The sequence below is a fragment of the Tursiops truncatus genome, chromosome 12, assembly GCF_011762595.2.
Source record: "Tursiops truncatus isolate mTurTru1 chromosome 12, mTurTru1.mat.Y, whole genome shotgun sequence".
Taxonomy (NCBI): Eukaryota; Metazoa; Chordata; class Mammalia; order Artiodactyla; family Delphinidae; genus Tursiops; species Tursiops truncatus.
Window position 1 is genome coordinate 31,723,820 of NC_047045.1, and position 8,393 is coordinate 31,732,212.

Here is an 8,393-nt window from a genome sequence, read left to right on the forward strand (position 1 = left end):
TTCAACTCTCGTAATTTTTGGTCAGCCTGATATCTTTCAGAAGATAAGGATACTGCAACAAAATAGCATTGTTCAATGTTTTTTTCCTGTGTGCCCCTGTAACACTTTGTTTCTACCACTAGACTAGCATTCTGTTTCATACCTAATTCTGCACTCTTCTTCCCACAAAACTGTGAGCCCCTTCATTTTTGTATCTTCATTAGTTCTGGGCATAACACTTATTAGGCACAGCAGATACTGGTATTTGAACCTGACTTATACAATGGGGGGTAGGGTACTGTGTGCTTAAAGAAAAAAGAATATAATATTATGGACAAAATTACGTTGAAAAGTGAGTGCAAAAGAATGAAAGAAAAAGAAATCACAACAAAGTACTAGAGCCTTGGAGATTCAGGTCGCTTCCTTCTGTGAACTTATAGGCAATTTACCAGAAATGCTACATAGAAATGCTTCCTGTGTGCAACTTGGTGTCTGCTTCCTACCCAGAACTCCAAATGACCAGCAGCCTGCAGTGCACAGAATGGCTGTGCAAGTCAGGGGCACGAAGCTTAGGCTTCATTAGTTTCAAAGTATCTCTGAGGGACCCTGTAAATGTAGGTTGAATTGAATTGACTTGAACCAAAAGCAAATTCATTTTAGGATATCTCTGGTGGAATAGAGCAATTTACAAAGGCTGTTAGAATGCCTAGATACCTCAGCTTACCTGGATGCAAAAGATGATGAGCCATGTTAGTTTGCTTTTTTGTTTTCTGATACTTTTAAAAAAACTTTTCTTTATGATTTTAGGAGTATTATTTCTCAGTCCTCACTACCCATATAATTTAAACTCACTGAAATCAATCAATCTTGTCCCTTCTAATTTATGCTTTGTGCTTTTCACATAGGGATGTGAACAGTAAATTCTTGGTACTAATACTGATTATCTTGTGACAAGAAAGTATTTATCATTTATCTTGTAGTGCTTTCTCCAGCAGCATGAATACTATTTCTTGGAAACTAGAGCCTAGAAATTTGGCATCTGTATCAAGCTTACTTAGCTAGTTAGTGTCAAGAACAGCTAGAATACAGTTCTGATTCCCAATGCAATGAGCTTTTCACCCAACTGTACAGCGTCAATAAAACTGTAATGACCAACAGTACTGTAAACACATTATTCTAGGAGCTTCCCTGGTGGCGCAGTGGTTAAGAATCCACCTGCCAAGGCAGGGGACACGGGTTCGAGCCCTGGTCCAGGAAGATCCCACATGCCGCGGAGCAACTAAGCCTGTGCGCCACAACTGCTGAGCCTGCACTCTACAACCCACGAGCCACAGCTACGGAGCCCACGTGCCACAACTACTGAAGCCCACGTGCCTAGAGCAGGTGCTCCGCAACAAGAGAAGCCCCCACTTGCTGCAACTAGAGAAAGCCCATGCGCAGCAACGAAGACCCAAAGCAGCCAAAAATAAATAAATAAATAAAATAAATAAATTTATATTTTAAAAAACCCACATTATTCCAGGTTCTTAGTAGAGGTTTCTCTTCCCAAACACTATTATTGGAGACTATCCGCTCACTTTTAATCAAATTACTATTGTAATTTGCTTTGGTACTAACAGTCTTTATTGTGAAAATGTCCTCTATCTAGTCATTCACTGTGCCTCCCTTTATTTTAATTCATGGATATCTGTATTTGTAGACAATGGCTAAACCTCTAACTTATGGTAAACATACTAGTTAAGAACTCAGTCTCTAAAGTAGACTGATTACTTGAACCTTCAAGTAATAACTCTGCCACAAACTAGTTGTGTAACTGTCTTAGCTTTGACTGCTATAACAGATACCATAGATTGGATGGCTTAAACAGACATTTATTCCTTATAATTCTGGAGGCTGTGAAGTCCAAGATCAAACTGCCAATAGATTCAGTTTCTGGTGAGAACCACCTTTCTGGCTTGCAGGTGGCCACCTTCTTAGTCCTCCCATAGCAGAGAAAGAACACTGATCCCATCAAGGGGGCCCCTCCCTCATGACCTCATCTCAACCTAATTAACTCCACAAAGCCCTTCCACCAAACACCATCACACTGAAGATTAGGGATTTAACATGTGAATTTGGGGGCAACACATATGTTCAGTCTATAAAAGTAACTATTACTGGTCAAACTACTTAGCCACTCTAACCTCAGTTTCGTCATCTGTAAAAACAGGTTTAATTGTAGTTCCTAAGTCATAGGGTTCTGATGAAGTTTAAATGAACCTTAAATGAAACTAGAATAGTGCCTGGTACATGGTAAGAGCTCAATAACTCTTATCCTTTACCTTTTTTTTTTTTTGCGGTACGCGGGCCTCTCACTGTTGCGGCCTCTCCCGTTGTGGAGCACAGGCTCCAGACGCGCAGGCTCAGCGGCCATGGCTCACGGGCCCAGCCGCTCTGTGGCATGTGGGATCTTCCCGGACCGGGGCACGAACCCATGTCCCCTGCATCGGCAGGCGGACTCTCAACGACTGCGCCACCAGGGAAGCCCTTTACCTTTTTTTTAAACTCAGTTTTTATTATTTAAAAAGAGTTTAGATTCTACAAGCTGGACTATAAAGAACTTTGTTTTCAGAGTTAAGGAAAATAGTGCTACTTTGATGCAAAGAAAGATGTACTCTCTTAACACTAACCCTTAACATTTTAATGCATTTGTACTCCACAGGGAAAAGAACCAAATGTGCTGATTTACAATGTGCCAGTTTACTCATATCATTAGTCATTTGTTCTGCCCTGTACACTCCTAGGTTTGGAATACCCAAACAATTTGGGGGATTCTGGAATTCAGTTAGTCTGGTTTCAGTTAGTCTGGAATGACTTTTGAGAGAACACAATGTATCAGTTACAAATGTTAGAGTCAGAGCCCAAATATCCCTATTGTCTGAAAATTCCCAGGACCAGGAAATGGAACATTTCCAAGAAGATTGTCCAGAACAAAAAATGTCCAAATAATTAATAAACATTTTAAGCCCAGTCAAGGTGAACCAACTAGGGAAGCTTGTCTGGATTGTGATTGTAACCAAAAGTTTACATCAAGTTATTGTATCATTTTGCTTAAAAAAGAAGGTATTTAAGAAAGGGAAATTTGTGGAATATATAACTGGAGGTCAGGAAGATCAAATTTGGCAAGGTTTCTGTTTGTTTATTACCATAAACTTAGTGATGTAAATAACAACACAGATTTATTATCTTAGTTCCAGTGGTCAGAAGTCCTAAATTCACGGGTCCCACTGGGTTGAAATCAAGGTGTCACTAGCGCTGTGTTCCTTCCTAAAAGCTCTAGAGGAGAATCTGTTTTTCTTGTCTTTTCCAGCTTCTAGAGGTTGTCCACAGTCCTCGGCTCATGGTCCCCTTTCATTTTCAAAGCCAACAACGGCCAGTTGACTCTCACATAGCATCACTCTGACACTGACTCTTCTGCCTCCCTTTTCTACATTTAAGGTACCTTGTGATTACTACATTGGGCCCACCTGGATAAACTAGAATAATCTATTTTATTTATTTTTTTAATAAATTTATTTATTTTTTTAATAAATTTATTTATTTTTGGCTGTGTTGGGTCTTTGTTGCTGCACTCAGGCTTTCTCTAGTTGTGGCAAGCGGGGGCTACAGTTCGTTGCAGTGCATGGGTTTCTCATTGCGGTGGCTTCTCTTGTTGCCGAGCGTGGGCTGTAGGTGCGCAGGCTTCAGTAGTTGCGGCGCACGGGCTTAGTTGCTCCGCAGCATGTGGGATCTTCCTGGACCAGGGCTTGAACCCGTGTCTCCTGCGCTGGCAGACGGATTCTTAACCACTGTGCCACCAGGGAAGTCCCAATCTCTTTATTTTAAATCCAGTTGACTAACTACCTTAACTCTATCTGCAACCTTAACTTCCTTTCGCCATGTAACCTAACCTAGTCACAGGTTCTGGGGATTAGGATGTGGACGTCTTTGGAGGGGGTGCATTATTCTGACTTCTGCAGTGCCTTCAGATTGTTCAAAGGCTCTGGCTCACAGAGTTAAATATCTAGGCTCTTCAAGAGGTATGTGCTTAGAATAGAAGTGAATGCCTCAGAGTGATATAGCTTGATAGCAACTCCTATTGATCTGATTGTATACTTACCAAGCAATCTTCCAATAATAATTTGGCTTTTCACATGGATTTGCCTATAGAAATATAATACTCTGAGCAGTGAACAAAAGTATCTGGTCAATTTGGTAATTATTATTATCCTCACACATTAATAAATTTATATTGGCCTTTTAAAATATGAATTTCTGTGCGCTTGATTAGTGTGTGTCCAAACCTAAGAGACGGTCTAGACTTGGTAAGCTGGCAGCTCAGGTTTCTGAATCTGCAAGAATAAAAGGCAGATCCTCAGACCCTGAGGAAATCCATCTGTCTCAGTGGTCTTCCCAAATGATTGAAATCTGACTTTAATATACTTTTCGCTTCAAACTGATACTCAAAATGGATCTCATTATCTGGCTGTGGACTGAATGCTCTCCTAATTGCTCCCATCACATCCTTTATCCCTGGAACACTGACCAATTTCCTTCCATCTTTTCAGTCATTCTTATTTCAAAGCTGTACATTTTAATTAGATGCTTTTGATTGCTAATGTTACTTCCAGAAATTTACAGTTCAATATAAAAATAAATACGTATTTACACCAGAATTGTAACTAGAAAACTAAACAGGATTGAGGTAATTTTTAATTGTCTTTTTGAGCTAAGTTTCATTTTATACTTTTCTTAAATTGAAGTATAGTTGATTTACAATGTTGTGTTAATTTCTGCTGTACAGCAAAGTGATTCGGTTATATATACATATATATATACACACACACATATATATATGCACATTCTTTTTTTAAAAAAATACTTTTTCCATTATGGTTTACCATAGGATATTGAATATAGTTCCCTGTGCTATACAGTAGGACCTTGTTGTTTATCCATTCTGTATATAATAGCTTACATCTGCTGACCCCAACCTCCCACTCCATCCCTCCCCCAACCCCCTTCTCCTTGGCAACCACAAATCTGTTCTCTATGTCCATGAATCTGTTTCTGTTTCATAGATAGGTTCATTTGTGTCATATTTTAGATTCCACATATAAGTGATATCATATGGTATCTGTCTTTTTCTGACTTATTTCACTTAGTATAATAATCTCTAGTTGCATCCATGTTGCTGCAAATGGCATTATTTCGTTCTTTTTTATGACTGAGTAGTATTCCACTGTATATATGTACCACACCTTATTTATCCATTCATCTGTTGATGGACATTTAGATTGTTTCCATGTCTTGGCTGTTGTGAGTAGTGCAGCTATGAACATAGGGGTGCATGTATCTTTTTGAATTATAGTTTTGCCTGGATATATACCCAGGACTGGGATTGCTGGATCATACGGTAGTTCTATTTTTAGTTTTCTGAGGAACCTCCATGCTGTTCTCCATAGTGGCTGCACCAACTTACATTCCCACCACCAGTGTAGGAGGGTTCCCTTTTCTTCACACCCTCTCCAGCATTTGTTATTTATAGACTTTTTAATGATGGCCATTCTGACTGGTGTTAGGTGGTACCTCATTGCAGTTTTGATTTGCATTTCTCTAATAATAGCAATGTTGAACATATTTTCATGGAGGCATACTTCTTTCTGTATGTTTTCTCTGTTTCCTTGTTCCCAGCTAGCCTGTATTATCTCCCCATTCTGTGTCTACTTCCTAGTCTCTGCTCACTGTAACTTTAATTTTTGTGCCCTTCAGCTTTTCTCTACATCATGAAGTTTGAGCTTCACTTCCACTCTACTTCATTCTCTATTTCTTTTGTTTATTTATATACATAGAGGTCACACACACAAAATATTTTTCTGGGACTCTACACAGCTAGGGGCAGTCCTGATTAGAATTACCATGATTGCCTTGGAGGATGGTCCTTAATCTTGACTGTATTTTAGAGTTACTTGGGGGGTTTCTAAAACATTGTATTTCTCAAACTTTACTTCCAGACAAAAACCTTCTGTAGAACGAATGTACACATACATGTATTTATATGCCTGTTTGAGCAAGGAGAAAAACGTGGAAGAATATGCTTTGACATTAAAATGATAATGGGATTAGTGGGATAGTTAAAACAGGGCCACTGCTAAGATATGGGGTCTTGGGCAAAATTTTTTGTGGGGCCTCTTTCTGTATTAACATTCTGATTAAAAGATGTTCTCCACTGGAAACTGTAAGGTTAAAAACAAAAAGAACTGTAGAAACATTGTACTATGGTTTCTCATAAGAATATAGGTTAACAATTCTGAACCTGCTTTACATGTATGCTGAGGTTGAACAAATAAGTAAATGGATAGTAGATAATGGGAGCCAGGTTTCTTACTGTCAGAGAAAGAAGTTACACACAATCAAGGGAGGAAGGCTAGACTGAACTCTATGGTAATGAATGAGAGTCAGAGATCACAGAATTAACTCTGTTTAGCTTATTATATACACAGACATATATACATTTGTACACATGGATTAGTACGCATAATATATATTTCCTAGTCTGCCTACTGAGAGAAGCTAGAAGCAGTGACACTCCCAATTGCAAAGAGCTCACTCACACCAAATCTTGGTTTCTAAATACTATTCTCCAATAAAAGGAATGCAGGATCCTTGGAGAAATGGCTAATTCTAAGGCTGAGCAGGGGAAATACAAGATGATCCTGAGTCACACTACCAGTAAGGAAGGAAGTGCTCAAAAATACAGAAGGATGGAAATATATCAAAAGGATACAGGAGTCAACCTGAAAAAGACCCCGATAGCCTAAGGTGGAAATATTTGAGCAATAACAACAACAAAATCATGTACTATTGTAACCCAAAGAATAAAGTAAATATCCTGAATCCATACTGATACAAATGTTTACTTCAATAAGTAAATGGGTAAAAAGAGATGTCTTCCTTAGTGAAGAATGTGTGGCAGGTGTGTTATGCTTATGAGGACAAGGCTGTCAGACTGAGAATGACAAAACTAAAAGACGGGAAAAAATTGGTTCATTGTGGAATTAACCCACGCTCAAGAACCTGCCTCCAGACTTCCTGTTATGTGGAAATAATAACTCCCTTCATTGTTTAAACAACTTTCAGTTGCTATTTCTGATATCCACAGACAAGATTATCCTAGTTGACACTGAAGAAGAGAGAAGGATTAGGACAAAAAATGTGGTGTGGCTGTAAGCAGAGTTTCCCAGGGCAGGAGGAAATGGCCAATCTTGTACTGACTCTGAAATCTTATTTGCTCTGGGAAGACCTCCAAAACAAGTTCCAACTGTCGTTCAGATGCTCAGTTGGGCACTTCCATCACATTAAACTGCACTGATTTTATTTGTTCTACTTCTCAGAAAATAGAATAAAACTTATTTGTGACTTGAAATTAGGAAGCATGGATTATACTTTTTATATATTCTTTGAGGAAACTTTTCTGTTCAAAGACACTGAAAATGCTGAAAAGGGGAAAAAACAGCATGATCTCTTTAAATTTGCAACTTAGAAAAATTGTAGGAACTGAACTTGGAAAATAATTTTTTATGTTAATTATTAAAACAATGGGAGCAGGAAAAAATGGAGAAAGAAAAACATTACCATATTTTTCTTTTCCTTTTTCTCTTTCTAATGTGATAGGAGGGAGGAAATCAAGGAATACAAAGCATAGTGAAAAGCTTTAAATGATCTTATGGAAAGTATCTATTTAATAAGAGATTAGTGGCAACACTGGAGGCAAGAGATTCAGGCATCCATGGCCAGTAAGAGAAATGCCTTGCGTAAGCTGATTTAAAAGTTTTCCTTGTGGGACTTCCCTGGTGGCGTAGCAGTTGAGAATCCGCCTGCCAATGCAGGGGACACGGGTTCGATCCCTGGTCCAGGAAGATCCCACATGCCACCGAGCAACTAAGCCGTGTTCCACAAATACTGAGCCTGCGCTCTAGAGCCCACGAGCCACAACTACTGAGCCCATGTGCCACAACTACTGAAGCCCGTGTGCTCTAGCGCCTGCGTGCCTCAACTACTGAGCCCACGTGTTGCAACTATTGAAGCCCTCGCGCCTAGAGCCCATGCTCCGCAACAAGAGAAGCCACCACAATGAGAAGCCTGCGCACCGCAATGAAGAGTAGCCCCCACTCGCCACAACTAGAGAAAGCCCACATGCAGCAACAAAGACCCAACGCAGCCAAAAAAGTTTTCCTTGTGATAAACCATAATGGAAAAGAATATAAAAAAGATATATATTTATATCTAAATCATTTTGCTGTACAGCAGAAATTAACACAGTATCGTAAAATACTTGAATTTGGTGAGCTCATGCTCTATTGCTCTCTCTCCGTACACATTGTACACTTAATAAT